This window comes from Ambystoma mexicanum, chromosome 2q, assembly GCF_040938575.1.
Source record: "Ambystoma mexicanum isolate Mex_15411 chromosome 2q, UKY_AmexF1_1, whole genome shotgun sequence".
Classification (NCBI taxonomy): Eukaryota; Metazoa; Chordata; class Amphibia; order Caudata; family Ambystomatidae; genus Ambystoma; species Ambystoma mexicanum.
This window is the reverse complement of record NC_090924.1, coordinates 406611140-406637398: the sequence shown is the minus strand read 5'-3', so window position 1 is coordinate 406637398 and position 26259 is coordinate 406611140. Positions and strand designations below refer to the sequence as shown.

The 26259-nt window shown below is 44.6% G+C and overlaps 1 protein-coding gene across 3 annotated transcripts in view; it reads left to right on the top strand.

Moving 5' to 3' along the window:
• Positions 1–26259, top strand: part of ARAF (A-Raf proto-oncogene, serine/threonine kinase) — a 1000066-nt gene that overhangs the window by 421245 nt on the left and 552562 nt on the right. The gene's annotated exons all lie outside the window — the stretch shown is intronic.

Below are 26259 nucleotides of genomic sequence, written 5' to 3'. Positions count from 1 at the left end.
AGACCCCAGCTATCGATATCCAATACACAGCCTCACATTTCCATTGTGAAGGAGTCTGCAAAAAATCATAAGAATAACCAACAAACTCCGCCAGCAAGTAATCTCTCAGTTTATTCCCCATTGAATGCCTTACTGGAGCTAGCAGAGAATTCAAGCACAGACCAAAATAATAAAGGGTTAGGTTTACCTCAAATAACCTTGAAACTTTATCAAGACATACATCCCCACCTACTTCCAAAGAAGTAACTGATCAACAATACTTCTATGAACAAGCTGAACAGATTAAAGCAGCTGTAGATGAATAATTACAATTGAGACCAATACACCCTAACACGATGTCAACGGTAGAAGTGGCTGATCGAAGGTGTAGAAGTAGTGACATGCCAGCGGACATATATGATCCACCCAGCCCCTGCGAGAATCAAACAACTAAAACGCACCGGCAACTCCAGAATCAAACTCTACATGAAAAACCGGGAGCAAAGCCGAGATCTGAACTATTCCCAGAAGATCATAATAGATTGAAAAATAAACAGGAAACTAAAAAGAATAAATTCAATACATTTCATACACTAATATTGAAATGCAGAAATTCGCTGTATGAGAAATATTTGTGTAGATCGAGGTATCCTGAATATTTTCAAAGAACTACAAGAATTGGAAGATATCTCTTCTGCAGAGATTGATCAGGTCGAATTCTTATGCAAAACCAATCTTTCGATAGTGCATTTATGGATCCGATCTGGCCTAGTTCTAAACACCTTGTGGAGAGCCAAAATGACCTTATTTGAGATGGGAAAAAATCATCCTCACCCTCAAATTGCCAGGGCAACCCATGCCCCTCACAAATAATCAAAGATGCGGCAAGAGACCTTTCACCATTCATCACCAAACTCATTAACGCCTCCTTCTCATCAGGTACCATCCCCAACAACCTCAAAGAATCCTGGTTCCTCCCTCTACTCAAAACACCCTCCCTAGACCCTACTATACCCACTAACTACAGACCCATCACCACCGTCCCCTTCCTGCTCAAAATATTAGATAAGACAGCCTATCAACAAATACAAAAATACCTCATACAAAACCACCTCCTAGGAATCCGGCAATCAGGCTTTAGACCCCAACATGGGACAGAAACTGCTCTCATCGATCTTAAGGCCCAAATCGACACTCTGAGAGATAATGGGAAACCTGCTTTACTGCTTCTCGTAGACCTCTCTGCAGCATTCCATCTATTTGATAACAAAATTCTATGCAACCACTTCGACTCGGCTGCCCACTTCTCCCAAGAAGCCATCGGTTGGATTGAGTCGTTCCGGAGCAACAGATCTATGTGCGTCTTCTCCTCCTTGGCTTCTGCTGACCCCATCTCCATCACATGTGGGGTCCCTCGGGGTTCATGCGTCTCCCCCACACTGTACAACGTGTTCACGAAGCCCCTGTTTGATGATCTTGACGGTCTGGGTATCACCTACACTAATTACGCCGATGATGCACAGATTCTCATCCCGTTGACGGGAGATTACAAGGATTTGGCCTTGGTGAACAAGGTGTACCTCATCATCCAGGCATGGATGGCCTCCCACAGTCTATGCCTGAATGATGACAAGACTGAACTCATCTTCCTCGGATCCACCCCAAATCTAAACAAACTGGACCACAACTACACCAGCTTCATTATAGACGGCAATCCCATCAAGGTAGCCAAGGAAGTGAAAACCCTAGGAATCTACCTTGACTCCGCCCTCTCCTTCCATAAAAAGGCTAGCTCCATGGCCTCCACCACAGGCTACACATGTAAGCTTATAAGAGCAGCCAAACCCTTCCTATTCACTCAGAACTGCATTACCCTAGCCAGAGCCCTTGTACTATCTAAAATGGATTATTGTAACGCCCTTTATGTAGGAGCCAACAAACGGGTTACCAATAAAATCCAGACCCTACAAAATAATGCTCTCAGAGCAGCGCTTAGCATCCCCAAGAGAGAACACATCTCTAACATCAGGAGAACCCATAACTGGCTCACAACCACCGATAAAATCCATCTCAAAGTAGTCTCCTTAACACACAAATGCCTCAATAATGCAGCCCCCCGCTACTTAGCCCACAGAATAACAAGACACACCAGAACTAGCAAGGCTAACCTGCTTACAGTTCCCCGGTTCAAATGAACCAAAATGGGCGGCAACGGCTTCCAGGGGAAAGCAGCCCAACATTGGAATTCCTTACCACCCTCCTTAAGGACACCGCAAACGTACCCACACTTTAGACGTAATTACATTCAGTGGTTAAAGAACAATGACCAATAACTGACATTGCCTTTGTAAATTTTGTAAATATGTATACTCATAAACTATTTCACTGTATCCATCGTAATTGTGTTAACCTATGTACTCACTGTAAATTAATGTACAGCACTGTAACCAAGCGGATAATAACCTTGCTGCTCCTGCGCCCTCATACATTCGGGTCTGGCGCGCAATATAAATGAATAAAGAAACAAACATGGGAAAATTAGAAATATTACATCTCTATGGTGTATGCTGCAGCCAATGCCTCTGTTTCCTTATGAGCAGGTTCCTGTCCTAGAAACAACACTGCAATGGAATGTTCTTTGGAGCAATACATTGCATAATAAAGTATGTAGTTCATCACACATCTCCAGATGACCCCTACACTTTTTTGCCAACATTACATTCACAACCCCTTGTAGGGACTTCCTATGAAAATTAAATGCACACGTGATGTCATCAATCATATTTGTGATGTCATCTTTGAAGTCATGGGTGTTATTTTTAGCAGTGCACGGTGGTGGCGCGAATTATGGTTGCTTATCTTACCATAACTGGTGAATTCCAGGGGGTTTTCGGTTTTACTTGTAACCATAACGTCCCCTTAAAGTTTTTTCATTGAATATATATATATATATTTCTGAGGCTTGTGGAATCTGCTTAGATCACATGCTGTGAATAGGCTGACATCTAGTGGAAGCTGCGGGGTATTAGTTTGTTTTTTGAAACTCGAAAATGGGCATCGACACAGGGCATGCCAGTAATACTATCCCTAGTGTGACATCCACTGTACCCATGATCCCTCACGCGTGTAGGACCCTCAGATTGTTTTTTTCTGCCATACTGGTCGGAAGCATCCCGCAGAGTTCCCTGGCTTTTAGCCATAATTTAGCAAAATATATATTTCCCCGTTTCTTCCTTACCCACGTCGAGTCATGGAATCCCGAAGCTTGACGCCGGCCCGGAGTAGAACACTACCCTCGAGAGCTGCATGACGGACTTTGGGCCTCGGAAGGCCTCTGCCCTGTACAAGTAGGGAGTGGTACATACTCTTCACTTACTTATATTTACATGTATATATGTATATATTCCTACACACTAGCCCGCTGCCACAGGGTGCGTATGGAGGGTACCCCTTTCCAATTTTGCCCCAAGTGCAACCGCAAGTACCCTTGGGTTGACAGACACGCCACCTGTAACCTCTGCTTGCCGAGAGACCACCCCGAGGCGAACTGCAGAGCGTGTAGCCGGTTCAAGGCTAAGACTCTAAAGGATCTTTTCGACCAAACGTTGGGCCCACCACACCAGGCAACGAGAGGCCATGGAAGCGGAGGGCGCCTTCAGTGATGGCAGCAACGCCATACTATCAGACGGTGAGGGCAACGTGGCGTCGAAAGACAGCCAAGCGCAAGTCCCCGACCTCGGAAGGTTGTCCGGCAGGGCAGCTATGGGAAAGACACCCGGCGACACGAGCGCTACCCACACCACTTCCACTAAACACTCGAAGTCCAACCGAGACTCGACGCGCGTGTCGAGTTCTCGGAAAGAGGCACACAGAGAACGGTCCACTGAATCGGGGTCCTCTGGGCGTTCTCGATCAAGATCGCCGCATGACACCAGGCAACCATCCACTGTTGCCAAGAGTGCCTCACTCACCAAAGTAATGGAGGTTCGATCGTCGGAAGACGAAGCTGACCTCCATCCCCAGGCCGCACTCCAGGAGTCGGCGTCAGCAGACCGCGCGACGGCTGCTCCTGTGTCGCGACGTCCTCACTCTAAGGAAAGGGTCACTACCCCCGAATCTCGACGCCAGAGTCGAAAAGCTCTGAAAAGGTAAAAACACCAGGGAAGCACTCTTCCACTCACGGGGAGGGGGGGTAAACAGCAGAAGAAACATTCTCAGCCTTCTTCTGCACCACAGATACATAAAGACAGTTCAAAGTCTTCTGTTAAACAAACCAAGACCCCTGCACAAGCCCATAGGTCCAATCAGGATATAGCAGGGAAACCCTCCCAGGAATGGGTAATCCCCAGCTCTAAAGAATGGTCCAGTGAGGATATGGACAGAGTTATGTCTAGAATGTCATCCCTAGCAGGCTTCTATGCCAAAAATCCAGATCACTTCCTCTCCTATACCTCTGACGGGGCTACTCCCTCAGGCTCTAGGGACCCGCAACACCCTGGTAAGAAACCTCAAGTTGAGGCACCAACGCAAAGTCGGTCTTCTGACCCTTTCTACGTACAGCCATACACTCACTATAATGAGGATCACTACAAGAGGAGGATCCAGAATTGGCAACGTTGGATGACCAAACTGGGATGGACTACTATGGGGATGACGAGGACCAAGAGGAGGACGCCGAAGATGGTCCAGAAGTCTACAGAGTAGACTCCCCAGTAGGCAAGGAACCTCCGGTTACCAACTCTCCAGTCGACAACCAACCTCTCCTAAATGAGGTTTTGTCTAGAGCGGCAGAACACTTCCGCATAGATACTCAGGGAGCACAGGAGGGGAGGGACTTTGCCAAGGAACTAGTGGGAGAAAAGAGACCCATTGCCCAGGCCATCCCTATTCTCAAGTCTATACAAAGGAGAATTAATCCTTCCCTTCTCAATCCGAACCTCACCAGGGCAGTAAACCCCAGGATCAAAAAGTTGTTCAGGGCAGCCCAGTCCGACCCGCTGTACATAAGGGGGCAACTGAAACCTGACTCCCTGGTAGTGACTAATACCCGAAAGAGGGCGGAAACGCCCCTATCATCATCTGAGGCTCCCCCTGACAAGGAGAGCAAAAAGTACTACGGTTTGGGAAGGAAGGTAGCCTCCACTTCCGCCTACCAGGCAAGGATTGCCAACTCCACCACTCTGCTGGCTAGTTACAACTGCCACCAGTGGGAACAAGTTGCTGCACTCATCGACTCTGCATCAGAACCTTTAAAAAGCTAGTTGGCACAGGTTGCGTCGGAGGGGAGAGCCGTGTCCAGTTCCATCCTTAAGGCAACGTTTGATGCCGTGGATAACGCCGGCAGGCTAATAGCAGAGAGCACTGTTATTAAGAGGCATGTTTGGCTAAAACAGTCATGGTTTAAACCCGAGACACAAGCATCCTTAATAGACAAGCCGGTGGAGCCTGACCTACTGTTTGGCAAGGTGGTAGAGGATGCATTAAAAAATGCCAAAGATGAGTATGAGACACTGAAATCCCTGGGACAGTTGACCAACAAACCCCCTAATCAAAGAGGGAATGGCAATTTTCGTCGCCCACGCGGCCAAAATTCCCAAAGAGGCTCCAACTATTCTCAGGGGCAGGGTACACCATGGGGTAACAACCAGCAGTCTACCCAGAGTTAAAACGGGGGAAACAAGAGGGGTCGTGGTAAGGGTAGAGACAGCCCCAGCAGAGGCGGCATGCCTCCCGCAAAACAGTGACGCCGAGATCAGGGTTCCTTCCCACGCAACTCCAGTAGGGGGACGTATTACCAACTTCACCCAAGCTTGGAAAGGGATCACATCAGACAGATGGGTGCTGTCCACAGTGTCTGCAGGATACTGCATAGAACTATTCTAGCGTCCCCGAAACCACCCTCCACGATAAAAAGTACATTCCTTGGACCACCAGAAGATCCTCCTTAAGGAGATTGTCAATCTTCTAGAAAAGGACACGATGGAACTCGTCCCAGGCAAACAGGTAAACAAGGGTATTTATTCAGCTTACTTCCTTGTGCCAAAAAAAGATCTAACAATGCGCCCAGTCTTAGACTTAGACCCTGCAAACAAGTATGTCAAGTCCCAAAGGTTTCGCATGACTCCTCTCCAAGAGGTAATCCCCCTGCTAAAAAAGGGGGATTACATGGCAACATTGGACATGAAAGATGCCTATTTTCATATTTCCATGTTCCCAGCGCACAGAAGATTCTTGCGCTTCAAGATGTACGGTCAGCACTACCAGTTCAAGGTGCTGCCCTTCGGTATAGCCTCGGCTCCAAGGGTATTCACCAAGGTTCTGGCGGTGCTGGCGGCACACATACGCAGGGAGGCAGTCCCAGTGTACCCTTACCTGGACGACTGGCTCATCACTGGGGAGACCCCAGCAATTTGCAGTGCAAACATTCAAAGAACGATCAACCTCCCCTTCGAATTGGGTTTCTCCATAAACGAGGAAAAATGAAGCCTGGTGTCAAGCACATCCAAACAGTTCCTAGGAGCTGTACTAAACACTCAAGAGGGGTTGGCCTTTCCATCAGAGGAAATAATTCGGAATATGCTACTGCAGATTCCTCAACATCAGTCCGGTCGCCAGATTACGGTGCACAAAGCGATGCGTTTGCTAGGCATGATGGTGTCATGTATTTACCTGGTCCCCCACGTGCGCCTGCGCATGCGTCCCATGCAAGAATGGTTGGCGAAACAATGGTCTCAGGCAAGTGGTCAGTGAGACGATCTAGTGGTTGTTTCGCCAACACTGGTACTAAGTCTTCACTGGTGGACAAGAGAGAACCTGTCAAAGTGGAAACCCTTTTACGATCCAGAAGTACAGGCTGTAGTCACAACAGATGCATCCCTGTCGGGGTGGGCAGCACACCTCCTTCACCACACAGCTCAGGGTCTCTGGTCTCACACAGTGGCCAAGAATCGCATCAATCTGCTAGAGCTTCTGGCAGTATTCAGAGCGCTTCGGGCGTTCGAGCCCCACTTTCTGAACCTGTCAGTGCAGATCTTAACAGATAGCATAACAGCAATGTTTTACCTAAACAAGCAGGGAGGGACTTGTTCGCCAAATCTGTCCAAGCTTGCCCAAAAAAATGTGGATATGGGCACCCAGACGGAATATCTACCTGTCATCTCAACATGTTCCAGGGGATCTCAATTCACTAGCAGACGCTTTGAGCAGAGATCCCCTCCCAGGAGAACACGAATGGTGTCTACACACAGAAGTCGTAGAAGACATCTTCTCAGAGTGGGGTTTCCCCACTACAGACCTATTCACCACAAACGAAAACAGGCAATGTCCAGGATTCGCGTCCAGGTTCCCGCAACCAGACTCCCAGGGGAACGCCCTGTGGATGAACTGGTCAGGAATGTTTGTGTACGCTTTTCCACCAACCCCTCTCATGAGGAAGGTGGTCAACAAGATGCACATGGAATCGATGACGCTCATCCTAGTTGCTCCCATGTGGGCGAGGCAACCGTGGTTCCCACACTTACGCAGACTAGCGGTGTGCGAACCCATCAGACTCCCGTGCTGGTACAACCTACTGTCCTAGCACCAAGGTCAAACAGTGCATCCTCAACCCAGCTCAATGAACTTGGCAGCATGGCTCCTGAGGTCATACAGTTTGGACATCTCAATTTACCTCAGAGATGTATGGACATCCTAAAAGAATCTAGGAAGCCAAACACGAGGCAAATGGAAAAGATTTGTTATCTGGTGCCAGAATAAACAAATCAACACAGTTCATTGCAACCCTTCCACTTTTGTCACCTACATGCTCCACCTTCTGGACGCAGGGTTGGTATTTAATTCATTAAAGGTACACCTGGCAGCTCTGTCAGCATACACCACCTCCCACAACAAGGTATTGTGGTGGAAAGTACCAGTGGTTAAAGCCTTCATGGAAGGGGTAAAGAGACTCAACTCTCTAATTTCTAACCCACCTCCGGGTTGGGACCTTAATGTGGTACTTGCTAAACTCATGGGCCCACCATTTGAACCCACGCAAAAAGCCAGTCTCAAACACCTGACCTATAAAACTGCCTTCTTAGTAGCCATTACATCCATAAGAAGGGTCAGTGAAATTCAGGCTCTGTCCGTGCAGGATCCTTTCTTTACTGTTCATAAGGATAGACTGGTTCCACGTACACACCTAGGTTCTCACCTATGTTCATTTCTAAATTCCACGTTAACCAGTCAATTGAGCATCCGGCTTTCTTCCAAGAACCCAAAAGCTCTGCTGAGGTGAAACTACACACTCTAGATGTACAAAGAGCGGTCCTCTACTATGTAGACAAGACCAGGCCGCTAATAAAAACAGACCAACTGTTCGTCTCCGTAGCTACAGTCAAAGAGGGAGATCGCGTCACTAAAGGTGCCATCTCTAAGTGGATTGTAAATTGTATCCAGCTGTGTTACTCCCTTTCAGAATGAACTCTGCCTTTCACGCCAAGAGCCCACTCTACAAGAGGCATTGGGGCCACTCTGGCTTTCATTGCAAATGTACCCCTTGACACCATTTGCAAAGGAGCTACTTGGAGCTCTGTTCACACTTTTACTCAGCACTACTGCATTGACACTCATTCCAAGACAGATCCCCAAGTGGGAGAAGCGGTTCTAAGACATCTGTTTGCTTAGGACCCTTCTCACATCCCACCTCCTTCTTCTAATACTGCTTGCTAATCTATGCACAGCATGTGATCTAAGCAGATTCCACAAGCCTCAGAAGGGATACATTACTCACCGTAATCGTATTTCTGATGCTTGTATCTGCTTAGATTCACATACGACCCACCCTTCCTTCCCTCTGAGAGAAGGCACATGGATGCTTGTAGTCCTATCTTCCTTTATCTGCTTGGATAATCTGTACTCGCGCTACTCTTCATGCTACCTCATGTCAGAAAAAATACAATCTGAGGGTCCTACACGTGTGAGGGATCATGGGTACAGTGGACGTCACACTTGGGATAGTATTACTGGAACGCCCTGTGTTGATGCCCATTTTCGAGTTTCGAAAAACAAACTGTAATACTCTGCAGCTTCCACTAGATGTCGGCCTATGCATAGCTTGTGAATCTAAGCAGATACAAGCATCAGAAAAACGATTACGGTGAGTAATGTATATATATATATATATATATATATATATATGGATATATATATATATATATATATATATATATGGATATATAGGGCAGCAATCACCAATGTGGTGGCAAAACAATTCACTGATAGTAATGCAGAATAGAAAACACAGGAAAAAGAACTGTTTTGGCTTGTGAACAGATAGCGCTTAGGTTGAGGTTTCCCCCTACAAAGTTCTTAATTTGCGAATGAGCAATTCTACAGAGATGTAAGTAAGTAGCAGGTATTCAGGAATGAAAGAACAACAGAATACAGTGTTTGAATATAATCTTCCCTCCCCAAACAAGAGAGAAAAAGTGTTTTTGGAACTTTGCCACTTTTAAAATGACAGTTGAAAATGGCTTTGTGAAACAATGTAAAGTGTGCAAAAATGCTTAAATGGAGAAAAATCCCTATAAGTGCAACACTAAACAGGTCCCAACAAACATGAGCTACAAGATAAACAACAGTACACACTTTAGATCGGAATGGAAGTTAGTAAACACTTTGGATGGAAAAAGACACGTGTACAACTTTTGCAAAATGTGAATTTGTGACAAAATTTCACTATACGATTTTCAATAAAAAAATACTGTTCCACAATGTGGCTTTTAGTTGTGGATGTATAAGTGAGAGTTGAAATTACGTTTCTATCTATAAAATTGAAGAAGTTATGGAGGTTTTAGTAAGAGTCGTTTTTGAAAAAATAGAACAGAAAAGTAGAAATTTGGTTTTAAAATGACGGATTGGGTTTATTTAACCTATATTAATGACTAAGAAAAATAGAATGCCACCCGTGAATCTCCGCAGTTGCGCACGGCCGATTGTAACTCTTCAGGGATGATAATCTGGTTTCCGTTCTGTATGGGAATTACTTTATTTAATCCAAATGACTAATGGGTTATGGTTTAATGAGACAAATGAAAAAAAATCTGTGCAAGAATAGTTCTGACAATATTAAAAGGTCTTAAGTTAAAGATGGGAAAGGTTGAGATTGGGATAGGACAAGCAAATATACTATGGGTTCCTATGATTCCTGTTTATACTTACAGTCCACTGTAATTAAGATTGGACCCTCAGGGTTCTGGTCATCATGGGTCGAGGCTACTGGCAGCAGGGCACCTCTAGCGGGATGGTCAGCTTGGTGGTTCTGGTCAATTGCACTGCCACCTCAACTGATTTGGATTGGATTTGGCCCTTCTGGTAACTGGACACGGTAGGTTAGCGTGATGGTGAGTTTAAGCAGGCAAGCTTGATGGTAGCAAGCCAGACTGGATCAGAATGATTCTTTCCTGAAGTTTAGGATGGTTGGATTTGGGCTTAGCTGAAAAGAGTTCAGCAAATGCTGGGCCTTGGTTTTTGCAAATAAGTTTGGAATCAGGACAAGATGAAAAGTTCTGGACAGGATGAAGTCAGGAACAAAGTGCTGCGCGGAAATCAGGATGTAGTCAGGAATCAGTATGTCCGTGTTTGGTGAAGTTCGTATATTTATCATGCAAAGTGACATCACATAGTTTATGATAGCGGCAGAATTTCAAACCACACCTCCACGGCTGTGAGTGGTCTAAGGCACTTGCCTTGTTCTGGTTGGAAGTCAGAAAAGAGCTGTCATCTTTGTGATGTGTTTTGGGAACTCCCACATTGATTTGAACCACAATTTAACTTTTGCACAAAGGCACATTTCTATAATTATGCACCCTAATAAAATCAGATGCATACATTATATATTTTGTGAGTCATCCTTGTGTCCAATTCCCAACTCTGTGAGAGCTGTCTTTGACGTTCTGTGGAATTTTGTCCATTTTAATCGTAACGGTTTGGCCTAACAATTTCTAATTCAATACTGGGCGATTACCCCTAGAACATGGGTATACAATATTATATTTGCACCATCAATAGTTTTGGTGTAACCTTGGTTACTGGTGTAGTACAGGGTTCACTAATGTCTCCACAGAAAGAGCATAACATAACTACCAATTTTTAGATTTGTCCTCCATGTTGCAAAGTTAAAGGTTTTCAAAACTATGCATTGCTTTGAGCAGTTTTCTTTCTCTCCTTTCAACAGAAAACAGCTGTAAAATCCCTTTGATCAGGGTAGGGTGTAGAGGGAAGTTTCCTGCACCTCCCCAGAAGGAATCAATGTTCAGCCTATCTTTTGTCCTTGTCTCAGCCAAAGATGTATGGCTAATAGTCTTTGGTCTAAATATGTAAAACCCTCCAGCATCACTTAAGCGTTCCTGTTAGCAGAATAGTGACAACATGAAGTGCCATCTTTCCCAGGCTGGGCACTGTCCAATCAGAGTTAACCAGTTAACTCCAAACTGGGTTACTTTAAGATTCACCTACAATCTTTCATTTAAAAGATATAAAAATGAACAGAGTTTATAGGGGATTTTGACAATTAAAGGAATTAAGCCCTTCACAAAAACAGGTAAATGTTGCAATTTCTTCATGGAAAAGGCACATTTAAACTGAGTCTTTTACATCAGAGTTTCCTTTGCAGCATACACATCTACTCAGCACCATTTCTGTCCTTGAGTGCTGGAATTTGTTTGCAATCAGGAAGTAAATATTTAGCCTTTTGCTTGGAGTTTTCTGTGCATAGCTGAAAATGAGACGGATTATTATATGTTGCCACTTTTAGCTGCCTTTTTCTCGTGTATCAGAAAACAAACTGTTGCTGGACTGGTTTTTCATGAAATACATTTCTTAGCTGCTGTCAGTCAGTGAGGCCTGTTTTTTTCTGAGCCACCTGGAGAATCTGATTTCAGTGGACTTTTAATTTCAATGGTTCACTTGGAAAATGACTGAATTTAGCACCAAAACAGCACTTTGAAGGTTGCAATTGGTTGGGGTAGCTGCATTTTAAAAGGCATTTTCGGTTTTTAGCCCACTTCTGTGGCCTTGCTTCATGTTGCAATGAACAGCACCCACTGGCATTCTCCTGCAGCGAGTTCTGTTTTTACACCAACTTTGATTGTGTGTTGCAAGGGTGTGCAGCCTTTTGTGATGGTGAACCATGCACAGTTTTGCAGATTTTTGCGTGCACAGGGGTTAGCGCATCCATTTTTAGCTGTTTCTTTCCCCATTGGCAAAGGGTGCAGTGGGGCGCATTGGCATGGGTAAAAATATCCCACAAAGCCTCTTGCTAAATGAGGTCACATTTGTTAGGATCGCTCTAGGAGTAAGTGAACCAGCAAGGCTCGCTTCAGCAATGACACACCCATCTGGCTGATCTTTTAAAAACGGTACAATAAACTGGCTAGAAAATGCTAGATGGTAAGCTTGAACATTAGGAATTCCAAGGCCTCCTTTTTCCAATGGGAGCTGAAGTTTCCACAAATTAAGCCTGGGCTGTTTCTGATCCCAGGCAAATGAATGAATTAAGCCATCCAAATCTTTCCAATAATGCGGACTAATTTTTAAGAGCAGCATACTTAGTATATAGTTGATTTTGGGAGCAGCAGTCATTTTCAAAACATTTACTTGATCCCAAAGCGACAAATTTAAGAAAGCCCACCTCTCCAGACTAATCTTGAGATCTTTACAAACTTTGCTCATATTCCCATCAACCATATTCTCGATCAATGCTGTTAGCCATATGCCTAAATATTTCCTTTTTGCGCACCATTGGAAGCCCCAAGCTGTAGTAGAAGCTTTATTACATGTACACGACAAGGGCAGAACCTCAGATTTGGACCAATTCATTCTATAACCAGCTACCTCATAAAATGTATCAAGAATGTCCATCAGTGCAGGGAGTGAATTGTCAAGATCCCTTAGAACTAATAAAAGATCATCTGCAAAGAACCAAATCTTCTGCTCCATCACCTGATAGCTTACGCTTTTTAATCCTTAATTGCTTCTGAGCGGAATTACCAGCGGCTCAATAGCTAAGACAAACAACAAAGGGAATAAGTGGCAACCCTGTCTGTTACCCCTCCTTAAATGAAACGATTCAGATCTTAAGCCATTAGTCTTAACATCAGCAGTGGGATGAGCGTACACAAGCGCTGTCCAGGCAATAAAACTATCTCCAAGATTCATATTACACAGGACCGAGAAGAGATAATCCCAGTTCACCCGGTCAAATGCCTTCTCAGCGTTAAGAGAGAAGCCCGCCATATCCTCAACACAGTTCCGTGCCTGAGACGTTGTCAATAACAACTTCTGTATATTGCTTGATGTTCTGCGGTTTTTAACAAAGCCAGACTGATTATCATGCACCAGAGTCTGCATTAAATGTTCGATTCTCAAGGCTACATTTTTTGCCAAAATGTTATCTATATTAATTAGGCTTATTGGGCGGTAACTAGAGGAAAGATTTCTATCTTTTCCCTTCTTTAAGAAAACTGAGATGGTAGTGTGATTAGTAGATGGTGGAAATTGACCATCGCTCCTAGAGGTGATGAACATATCCCTCAACAGTTCTAATGCAGACTCTGGCAAAATCTTGTAAAATTCGACGGGTAAGCCATCAGGCCTAGGCGATTTCCCCACATTTAATTTGTGAATAGCAGACTTGAGTTCATCTGTAGTTATCGGTTTTTCAAGTGCCATCCTATCCATGTCTGTAATTTTAGGAATCACTAAAGAAAGGAGGACTCGCCATGACCCGTAACATTTGGTTCATTCGGATACAAATTAGAATAGTAATGCCTGAAAACATCATTAATTTCAATAGGATTAATAGTTGTACTACCATCTGGACCACAAACGGACGTAATTGCACAAAGGGTGGTCTTCTATACAGAGCTTGAAAAAATACAGGCTCTTCAGAACTGGGCCAGATGTCCTGATGTAGAATAGGGCCATTTAAGGTATGGACTCTTCAAAACAGGGAGGCAAATAATGTTTTCTCTACCACCCAGTTTGTGAAGCCAGCCTGAATGTGGCTGAGACCATCAGTGTCTGTTACCCAATTTCTAGTTTAGTTTAGAGGATGTTATCAAAAATGTTGCTACTAGCATCTTGTAAGTAGATCACCCGACAGTTCCCAGGATTGCAAGGGTCCCCTTTTTTAAACATTGAGACGATGGTTGCCGCCGGTATTTTACCGATTGCACCATGGTGAATGGCGGAATTACCGCCCCATTCCAAGGTAGGCGGGGTGGTAATTCCCCATTCACCATTGGCCCTTCCCCATTCCCATTTTTGCCCCAATAGGGCTCAATGGAAATGGGGAGGGCGGTAGTTACGGTACTGCAAATTGCGGTATCGTAAATACCTCCAAGGTCCCTTTGCGGGTCCAATCCTTAACGGCTGGTAAAAACAAGCCATTAAGGTCGGGACCCGCAAAGGGACCTCGTAATTAGACGGTAAGGGGTTAACGGCGCTGCCACCTTTTACGGCACTGTTAACCTCTTATCGCCTGGGTCGTAATGAGGCCCAATCTCTGCCACTTACCAAGATGTGGGTTTCTGGTCTATGGTACCGATATTGCTGGCTCACTTATGTAAAGGTCCACTGGAGGTGTGTTGTAGTGTAATACATATTTTAATGTGTATGTTTGAACATTGTGTGCATCATTTGTTTACTTTAGAGATGTTGCAAGCATTCAATGGAATCTTGGGAGTCCCAGGTTAGCTGTTCGTGGCTAGTCTGTAGAAGGTGTCCGTGGGTGACAAGCAATACAAATATATTACTCCACATCTGTCGTCCGTATGTGTTTCATGCTTCATTCACCACATTTTGGTGTCAAGTTCCCATGGCACCCCACGGAGGCAGACCCCGCGCCGACCATCAGCCAATCATCAGCGTGGTGAGCCAAAAATTAAAAAAAATGAATGAAGGGAGGATCTGCCTCAGTTTGAGGATCGGGCAGTGAGGTCTGTACTGCGGAGCGGCTGAGGGCACAGCCCCCTACACGTCCTGGAGGGGTGACCGACCGTAGGAGAATTCAGGCACGGAGAGGGCCAAAGGAAAGCACCTCACATTTTGTTGGCGTCGTGAAGTCCACGACTCAAAGAAAAAAAATGGGAGTAAAAAGTTAAGAAGTATGCCAGCACCACCAAGTGCCTGACTAAAGTAAGTGCAACTACCTGCAATATTTCGGCACCCACTTGCACGCACCATATTGAACTATATTAAGACATGGAGACCACACATGCAAAACGACTGCCATGCTTTTTAACCAGCCCCGGGGAACCACCAATATGCTCTGAATTATAGTTATACTAATTTAAGGTGTATGTTAGGGCGACAGGTGGAAAATGACCAAAAGAAAGCAGCACTACTGAACTGCCTAGGCACAGATGGTTTGCGCATCTTCAGGCATTTACCTTGCAAGGTGAAGGGAAGGTTGTGGTCAGTGCATAAGAAAATGCATAAGACAAAAAACTCACCAAATGTTTTGGCAAAAAAATAAATGTGGTGTTTGAAAGGTATAATTTCTTCTCCATATTCCAAAAAGTGGATGAGTAAATGTATTTATTTATTTATTCACATTTGAGCGCCCTCAGCCGGGGGGCATCATGGCGCAGTTACAGACATCACTCATAGTTACATAATACAGTTACTTAGTTACAGAGGCAAAAACATTTTCAGCATACAGATGAACGTTTAGAGGCCGAAGTATAAGGGGAGGGAAGGGTGGCGTTCGGCAAGAGAGGAGTTGTTAGTTGAAGAGGGGGGTTTTTAGTATTTTCCGGAAGGTGGTGAGGGAGGTCTCTGCTCTGAGAGCGTTAGGTAGGGCATTCCATAGTTTAGGGGCAATGTAATGGAAACTGATCCTGCTTGCATTGGCCCTGTTGATGGGAGGGGTGTTTAGTTGGTTTGCATAGTGGGCTCTTAAGGGACGTGTGGAGATAGTTCTTGAGATGGTCTCAGATAGGTACGGTGGGGCCGTCTGAGTTATACACTTGTGAGTGTGAGGGTCTTGAAAGGTATGCGTTCCCTAATGGGAAGCCAGTGTGCTTCCCATCTGGCTTGAGCAATGTGGTCTCTTTTCGTGATGCTTAATGCGGCTCTAAGCGCATTCTTTTTGTATAATATGGATTCAGTTCATGTTTTTAGTCGAGGTGTTTACTAGGAGGGCATTGCAATAGTCTGACTTTGCCCCAATGGTGGCTCTGGCTATTGATTGACCGTTGGATTTGGATAGGAAGGGTTTAGCTGCATTTATACGTTTGGGTGAGCGGAGGCAGAGGCAATAGCCTGTCTAGTCATGAATAGGGTGGATTCTAAGTAGACGCCTAGAGTTTTTACAGAGGAGGATACCGGGATGATAGAATTGTCAATGGTGAAGTTCTTGTATTGGTTACCAAGTCTGGCTAGCGTTGCTTTGGGACCAAGAATGATAATCTCTGTCTTGTCTCAATTGAGACAGAGCCCATTAGCCACCATCCACGCTTGGATGGTAGAGTAGATTTGAAGCAGTGCAGTAGAGTCTAGGTCATAGGAGCCGGTGAGTTATAGGAGTACCTGAGTATCAACAGCATAGTTGGTATAAGCTATGCCAAGGGCGTCCAGTTTGTCAAAAAGGGGCTTCGTGAACAGGTTGTAGAGCCTGGGAGCAGTGCATGAGCCTTGGGCACTCTGCAATGTATGATGATAGGAGATGCACTTGCCTGGTTTGAGAAAACCTTCATCGCCCTGGCTTCAAGGAATGATGTGATCCATGAGGCAGCTTCTCTAGAGAATTTTGCGGAATGAGTGAGGTGAGATGTAAGGATCTTGTGATCCACAAAGTCGAAGGCCGCCGAGAGATCCAGGAGTAGGAGGAGGGCTGGTTTCCCTTTGTCCATAATTCCTGTTATTTGGTTTTTAATATCTACCAGGGCAGTTTCTGTGCCGTGGCCTTTGCAGAATCCTGACTGTCTTTTTCCTAGATGGAGTTTGATTCGAGGAAGTGTTGGATCTGATTATGGGCTGCTTTATCTAGGATTTTCAGGAGGAATGGGACTGTGGTGATAGGCCGGTAGTTATTGGGCAAAGTGGAGTCTAGGGTGGGTTTTTTTTGTAAGAGGGAGCGCACCCAGGCTTCTTTGAGGCTTGCTGGGACAATGCCCAAATTAAATTAGGTCTTTATGAACGCTGTTAGGAGATGGGCAAGAGAGTCGGCACATTCTTTAATGATTTTAGGTGGGCAGATGTCTCCTTTGCCCATCGATGGTTTGAGGTGTTTGAGGAGGTCGATGACTTCAGGTTCTGTGATGTGGAAGGAGAATAGCAAGTTGTTGGGGTTCGAAGTGGTAGAGGCTAAGTGAGGGTACAAGAATTGGCGAGGTAAGGCTTTGCAGTGAGTTCGAATTTTATTTTGGAGAAGTTCTATTTTGTTAAGTAGGGCAGCTTGTATATTTGAGCACCAGGCTTCATCTTTGATGATCACATCTGGGCTAGTTGAAGGGGAGAGAAGTTCATTGAAAATGGCGTAGATTTCTTTGGTTTGGGAGTTTACGTCGGCGATCCGCGAGTTAAGAGTCAGATTTGGTTTGGTAATAGCGTCTTTGTAATGGGTGGATATTTTTGGGGAAGTTTTCCTTAGTAAGGTGGCTAGGGTTGGCTTGCCATGTTTTTTGTGCTTCTCGTTTACTAGAGGTCAGGGCCTTTATTTCCTCTGAGAACCATGAGTTAACGTGCATTGATTGTTTTTCTTTTTTGCTTTCGATCGAGGTTATGGTGTTGATAGCATTGGTGAGGGTTTCTGTTTATAGATTAGATAGGGCGCTGGGGTCCTTGGATAAGGGGGCCCTGAGAGCACGGACATCCAGGAAGGGTAGAAGATTATCCTTAGTGAGTTTTTTGGAGTTTCTTACCTGCACTGGTGGAGCGTAGGAGAGTGCTTTTGTTGTTGAGGTAGTAGGGATGGTGAACTGAATACAGTTGTGGTCAGACCAGGGATAGGCAACGTTGGAGCTGACAGTGAAGGAGCAGTTGTGGTCGGCCACCCAGTCGAGAGTGCGGCCTTAACACTGGGTAGAACTAGTGACTGTATAAATCATAAATCTTTGAGCTTGTTAGCTGAGGCTGCAGCGGCTTTATCTTTAGGATCGTTGAGCCCTAGGTTCAAGTCACCAAGAAGAATGATTTTAGTGGAGCTTGTAAGTTTGTCTCCTAGTAAGTGGAGAAGGTGTCCTTGGAAGTCAGATGGTGCAATTGGGGGATAGGGCCAGTTTAGCAGATAAGATGTCTGCATTGCCGTCCCATGGGCGATTGGTCAGTCCGATGGATAGGCCATTTTTGGAGATAAGGGCTACTCCTCCTCCTCTTAGAAGTGGTCGGTCTTGTCTGAGGATGGAATATCCTGAAGGTAAGGCTAATGCAATGGATGCCTAAGTCACTGCACTAAGGACTCGGATAGCCACATGCAATTTCACTCATATAATAGAAAAAAATATCAGGGATCCAACAATGATGGGCACATGTAACACATAAATCATAGCGACACTTTGGATAGCTAAAGATACAACATTGGAAAAAGCCCTGGAATTAGCGAGGGCTATTGAAGAGTCTGCAAAGTCTTTGCAAGAGATAGCTCACAAGGATATGCATGTGGCTGGGGAGACAAAGCAAGCTGTGTATTCAAGCAGAAAAATGGACGGCACAAGTTCCCTTTAAGCAACTATGTCAAGGTTAAGAGGGAGAGTCTTGCCAATTTTCCCCAACAAGAGGAGTCCTGCCTGCAGCAAATGCGGTTGGAGTAGCCATGGTAATGGGGCCTAAGAATGTCCAGCTCTGGGAGTACAGTGCAGACGGTGTGGTGCAAGAGGACATTTTGCAAGGCAGTGCAAGTCGAACACCAGCTTTTCTAGGTTTGAAGGTTGGGACACGCATATAATCTACAGACCTGGTGTAAACATGATAGAGGACCCGCAGGGTTGCAGAATATCGAACCCAGGAGAAAAGCTATTATTTGAAATCCAAGGACAGAAGAAGTCCAGACCATGGGATATCATGACAGTCAAGTGCGTGGATATTGAGATGATGGTGGACTCTGGATCTCCTTACACCATGATATTCCCAGAGCTCTATGAAGACAGTTTTGTGAGGTCTGTGAATGCACTCATTCCGTCAGTCATAAATCCAAGTGCTTATGGACAAGTTCCCATTACCATTTGAGATATGAATGGGCACTGTGAAGGCATCATGAAGTAAGATACAGACAACAGATTCACTTTTCGGAACAAAAGGATTTATTTTAAATGTCAGGATGGAGTAAGGACTAACTTGCCCTATGCTAAGATGGGATTTCCCTCCCTGAAAAACGATAACAAAAACTGGGCGTATTGTGCATCAGTACAGGGGACCAGAAAAAGCAGCGATAATCTCAAGAACACATTGGATAGAAAATATGGCAATTAATCTGTCAACTTTATTAGTATAAAACCTAATTACATCAAACAGTATTCATTAAACGAGACAATCATTAAATCAATACAATTTGTGTCATGGTTCCAAAAAGTAATTGACACCTTCTAAAATAGATGTAGGAAATAATCGACACCTATTCATACATGTAGTGAACAATCCAAACAAGACTACACTAAACGAAAAAGACCATCCGTTGAATGACACACAGCTTAAATTAATCAATGCACATTACAATTCTACTACATCAGCAAGCGTAAGTCAAATAACAGACAAATAAATTACAAACAAGAACAATTAACAAGTATACATTTTACAAAATGAAATCCTACATACAACTCAATGCGAATCCTACTACAAATGGTTCAGGCCAAAATGAAACTAAGGACAGTCTGTCAGTAAGTTCAATTCAAAAGCCTGTCTGTGTCCAAAACCTATGCTTGGCTCACAACTATCGATATACAATGTATAGGGATGTCAGCACCAAAAGAAACAGTGTTTAAAATAAAGTTCTCAGCTTTTCCAGCTCTGGCTTTTTGTTAGCCTCCCCGCCCCAAGTTCCAAATAGTTCCAAGCGGTTTCGTAGTTTCCCTTCCCAAAGTGCAACACAATTCCAAGATGTCTCTGGCTTTCCTTCCCCAAGTTCCACACAGTTCAAGTCTCTTGACTTTCAGCCATACTTCAAGTTTAACTCTGTAATCCTTTAGACTCTTTAACAGTTCAAACAGATGATTTCTTTCACTTCAGCACTTATACAACACAGCCTTTGTATATTGGCTTTTCTTGGCTCTTTCCCAAGCAGGCGCTACTCGGTCTAGGCACAGTTGTCGAACCACATGGTCCACCCATTACAGGTCATACAACCGATAATCCTTGACACTTTGTGATGCTCTTGGTTTCCCTTGGCCACCACAGGTTTTCTCCCTGTACCTGTGTCAGTATCAACATTGGCTGTAGTTTTCTCCTTGGCAGGCTTTTGGCTTTGCCACAAATTGTATTGAATTCACTTTGCATTGTGTATGCTTTTCCCAACACCTTGCTTTCACAGTGTCCATTAAAGGTCATCGACTTGCCTTTCACGCTTGCTTTCACTGAATTCATAAGTACTCTTTACGGACTTTCACTTTGTTCATAAATGCTTCTTAACGGTTTTCACTGCGTTCATAACAGCACATCATTCGCTTTCCACTCGTGCTGTATTTTCACATCATTTCCATATCTTCTTTTTGGTTTGGTATTCAATAAACGTGTTTGCATTTCACAAAATACTTGGCAGTTTGTTCATTATTCAATATTCTTAGATCTCCATACCCCATTCTCAGAGTTTCTGTTCAATCGGCAATAGAAGATGCCCAATTCCTGCCCCTGGAGTGCCCCAGTACGAGTGTTCCCTTTCTCACACTCACTGGTGCTTGGCTACTCCTCTAGGCGTCTTCTTTCCTTTCTCTGGCTTCCACTTGCTTCCCGGGTATGTATCAGGAGCTCCAAAAAGCAGCGCTCGCCACCTGTGAACCTTGCTGCAGCGGCCCATGGCAATTCAGAGTCTTCTGTGTTTCCCAGCTGGGAAACACGGCATAGGGGACTGCAGGGTCTCTGACCTTCTCACGACCTGTTCGGGTCGCAGTGCCTCTCACCCCTCTGCAGTATACATCGTCCTTTCCACCGGCCCCTCTACAGCCTGCTCTTCGCCTCGCAGCTGCTTCGTCATCAGGCAGGTTCACACTTCATCTCTGCCGGGCTCTCATTTTATGCACCTGGGCCTCTCAATTGGTTTCAGGCACAAGTCCTTTGCCTGACCACAGTTATACCTATTAATAGGACATGCCTGACCCTCGCAATGGTTTTCCTCCATAGTCCTCTTCCTCGTCTCAGTACCAAAGTGGTGAAATTGACTAGAAGTGTGCATTACTCCAAGTTGCCTCTTCCTCGTCCCAGTCTTAAAGGCATATAATTGTGGCATAGTTGGGATGTATGAAAGTGATAGGCTGACAATACCCTATGAAGGCAGGGGATGGTAGGCCTCATCCTCATAAGGGAAAGGGGGATACCATGACTCGCCTGAAGACATCCTCTTCCCACTCCACAAGGTCCCTCCACCCAGGTGATGCTCCCTCGCATTTCCATCCCAGGGTCAGGATCCAAGCGCAATAGCCTTTCCCTGGCCACCTGAGAGGAAGAACCAAGGGGAGTAGATGGGAGGATGCCCTCGAGTTCCTCCCAGCACGCATTCAACACAAAGGCAGGCAAGCAGAAGGAAAACTTTGTTGTATAAAAAGGTGCAAGTGTTTTAGGGTATAATGAGCAAGCGGCCTTGGAGATCTAAATATGCACAGGGAAGGAAGTTCCCATCCTTTGTATAGACTCAAATGCACCATTGTTGAGGGAGAACCTTAAAACAGCATATCCTACCATTTTCAACGACTAATGTTAAAGGGGTTTGCACATTGAAAAGAGGAACAGTGCCTAAAGCGCACAAAATGCGAAATGTACCTGTGTTAGTAAGGGAGGCACTCAAAATGGAATTAGACAGGCTCGTAACAGAAGGGGTTATTGTTGGGAGTGAAGCATCGGAGTGGTTGTCGCCAATTTTCCTGGCTAGAAAACAAGACCCAGGAGGGGGTTTAAGAATGTGTGTCGACCTACGTGACTTGAACGCTAGCATCTGCAAATACAGGTATCCTCAACGGGTCAAGCATCATGGTTTTCAACTTTTGACCTTATCTGCATACCATCAAATTGAACTGTGTGAGCTCTCTTGTCATGTTTTGCAGGGTGCCTTTTGGATTACCATTGTCGGCAGCTGGGTTTCAGCGACTAATGCAAGTACTATTCAATAGGTTTGCTGGAGTGAGCTACTTTAAGGATGATTTATTGGAATGGGGCAAATCTGAATTGGAACATTATCAGAGGGTGAGCCAGGTGCAACAAGTACAAAAGGTATTGCAAGAAAAGGGTTTAATGGTAAAAATGTCTAAATGCCAGGTGAAAGTGCAGCATGTCACCTATTGTCATGGCCACTCAAGCAGGGACACAGTTGTTGCCCATCTGCCCTCGTATGGGGCACTCCAGAACCCCTTATGGGGCATAACACAGAGCCAGGTGGGTTTTGTCCTGGCGCCTCTGGGGCGCCAGGCTCATGAAGAAGACCAGATCATTGGGAACATTCCAGACCCACTCTGCATGTGCATCTAATATTAGGTGTGGCAGAGCATGCCCAGCCAGGCTGCTCGAGGGCATGGCTAAACAGCCCAGGGTTATATAAGCCCCGCCCTCACACTGATCCATGCTTCGCGTTACTTTGCATCTTCATGCAACGTGACGCTCACCGCCGCTCGGACCAGTTTACTTACCTTCTGGAAGCCAGCATTCACCATCTCCTCGCATCTGCATACTCACCTTCTGGAAGCAAGCGATCACCATCTCATCGCTTCTGCATACTCACCTTCTGGAAGCAAGCGATCACCATCTCATCGCATCTGCATACTCCCCTTCAGGAAACCAGCGAACCTGATTCCGGCGCCGCGCTCATCATCCAATGCTGCGCCCTTTGTTCATGGAGACGGGCCCTGTAAAGAAGCAGAAAGACAAGGTTAGACAATTGAAACTCAGCAGCTTGGGGTCGCGCTGCATTGGGACCACACGCGCATTCTCAGAAATCACTCACCTGTTGCCCGACCATCGTGAACTCGTACCGTTTGCTCCGGCTGCCATCTTCATCTTCGCGACATCACCTACACGGGGAAAGAGCAAAAGAGAAACATTAAGGAAAGAACTAACAACATTGCCGGAACAGACGAAACAAACACCGTAAAGCAGGTTGAAAGCAAAACGGACTATACAAACAAAAAACACTCACCTGGAGAGAAGTGGATTAGTCGCAGCTGGACTGGACAGCCACATAGAGGGACTAGTGAAGGATCTCGCTCCTAATTAAGCAAGCGCCCCTGCCGGAAGTAGCAGAACGGATTGCTCATCATTCAAGATAAGCAAGTGAGACTTCTATGGGCAGCGAAACCTACGGGAACTACACCCTGGGTGAAAGGGGTCTGGAAGGGAACTCGAGTCACAGACTGGCATACTTACGCCTCCTTTACATTTACATAGGAGCAGTCTTGAGCAGCACTACCGCAGTAACTGTACAAGCGCAGAGGGAGAAGCCAGATGAGGGTGAACTAATCCCTGGGAGGGCTGCAACCGTGCCCCAACGCCCCCGAAAAGACCAGGTGAGCGTAACACCTATTTGGGGTAATTGACTGATACCCCTAGAATCAGGCCTATAGTAGGTTTAGTGAAGAATGAGTCAGACACCTGCTCCCACATCCAAGAAGCAATTAGGTTTGTTTTTCGGGATGGCTGAGTATTATGTAAAATTCATTCTGGGGTATGCAGAAAAACACATTCATGTGACGGAATTCCCCAAAATAAAGGAACATTTATCTGGTCCGAAAATTGTCAGCAGGAATTTGACATCTTAAATCAAGGCCTGGATGTGGCCCTGTCACTTTACACGGTCAATGGTTGTTAGGAAAGTTTTGCTCACTGATGCCACCCAGAGGCCAGCCATGTGAAACCTATATTTGATCTTTACATCTGAGAATATTATTGTCTCGCCACGAAGGTCGAGTATCAAGCAAATGTTTCTCGTCCTTCATAGAAACTACGTGCCTATGCTAGCGGGCGAGTTGACTTTGCAAGGCCTGCCAAATCATGTGAGGTGGGTTTAATAATCAGTCTGCTAGTAAATAAAAAGAACCCAGCCTCTGCTTTGCACTGTCCTGAAAACATCTTGTGAATGCAATAATGGCTGCATGCCCAAATGCATATGCCTTCCACTTTAAGTTAAAGTGTATTATTAAATTCAATCATTGTTTATATTTTATAAAAGTGCATGCCGTCTAATAACAATCTCATACTGCAATCGCTTGGACAAACTAACTTTCATTTATTCTTATAATGGAGTAAAGTGTAATTGAGCTTTTCGGACATTTTGTGAAATCCATTTCATATTGTGAAATTACTAGTCTGGTAAATGGTTTAATTAAGGGAGGTGAAGGGGGAAAAAACAAGTAAGGAGAGGGGGAAGAGACAGACGAGGTTGCTATCATAATAGGTCCAGGGACAATTCTGATAGAGTAAATGCATAGAAGAAAGTCGGGGCAGGAGGGGAGGAGATAGGAAAAAGGGAGAAGGGAGAGGAGGAGAGCACAGAGTAAGCAGTCCAGGGTGCTTGACTAAGCTAACATGAACCCTACGTAGTAACAGACAACACTCTGCGGTAAAGAGAGAGATTTGTGAGACCCCTGGTGAGAGTACACCGTGCAGGGCAGAGCTGAAAGAACTGATTTCTTGGGTCAAATGACGAATCTGCTGTCTGGTTTGAAATTGTGTTGGCACTTAGCCAATTTTTCCAAATTATTTTCTTGTTACATTTTGTTTTTCATGGTCTTTGAAATATTATTTGATAGTTTAGCTCTTAGCTGTCAACTATTGTCTGGGGAAGCTGTGGCATGGCAGAAGTAAGGGCATGACACATTTTGAAATCTCTGCTGGATCCATACATGCATTGGTGGTTGGAAGGGAGAAATCCAACAGCCCGATTAATACTGTTTTCCATTTCTTGTTATATATGGCTTTATATTGTTTTTAGGCCAGTACTCTTAGAAGTGATGGTTTTTTCACAGTTGTTTAGCACCTTCCATTTAATGGGTGTGCAGCGGCTGGAATAACATGACATCACTACTGGCTTCCATATACTGACAACACTACTGTGAGTATATCCTTAGTTTTAGTGTGTCATATTTCATCTGGCTTCACACATTGATTGGCTGTAGGCTTTAGGTTCTTAGAAGTAAATGGGAGAAGGTATGCATATACTATATAGGACTACATCATTTCTAATATTAGGAACTACTTATGTTTGACAGTACTATTTTAATGCTCAAATATTATCCCGACAAGATAAGCAATGCACTTAAATGCTAAATAAAAGTGTAAGAGCATTCTTTGTGTTTTAATTTTTGAGTATAAAGGGGCACTATATTGAAATTGTAAATGCTTGTTTTAGTGCTAAAGCTGTATAGGCCAGTTATTGATGTATAATGTTAATATTTTACGTTAAGTATACAAAGAATGTTTTAGGGGTTGGCCCACCAAAATGTTGCTTTCGAATAGTAGACTAGACTAGAAGTAGTAGAATAGTAGACTATCTTGTACTCGGGGGTAGGGGTAGAGGTCTTGTTTAATAACCACGTAGCTTTAAATCTCTCTGGAGCCTTGCATCGTTATCATTAGTACTTTATCTTCAAAACATGCCACAACCACAGGTTGGCACTGTAACCAAATATTTCTCATGGCAATCGAGCCATATTTACTGCATTTAGTAATTGTTAGTTTGCAGCCTGTGTTTATTGCAGAATAATAATACAAGTAATAATTTGTTGTCTTTTTTATAATGATTTTCTCTCCTCCTGATTCCAGGTACTGTAATAATGGGCGCAACTGTGCTGACTCTATTAGTATTCAATTTATCAACCTGGGGGGAGGGTTAGGGGAATAAGAGTCGGACGACTGATGTATGGAACCGATGAAACTGTATTCTCTTGTTCCCAAGGAAAGAGCGTTGCTCTTGGCTATTCTCCCGGTAGAATCCAGTGCCTACACATAAATGTTGGTGCAGCACAAACCTGTAGTAATAAACGAAGATGCTTTCACTGATAATGCAAAACCATAAAATGAGGCCCTGTGAGAGGGCTAGATGGAATAATGGGATGATTAGGTCTATGAACCGTGCACTAGAGCTTAAAATCCCTGTATTATTTATAG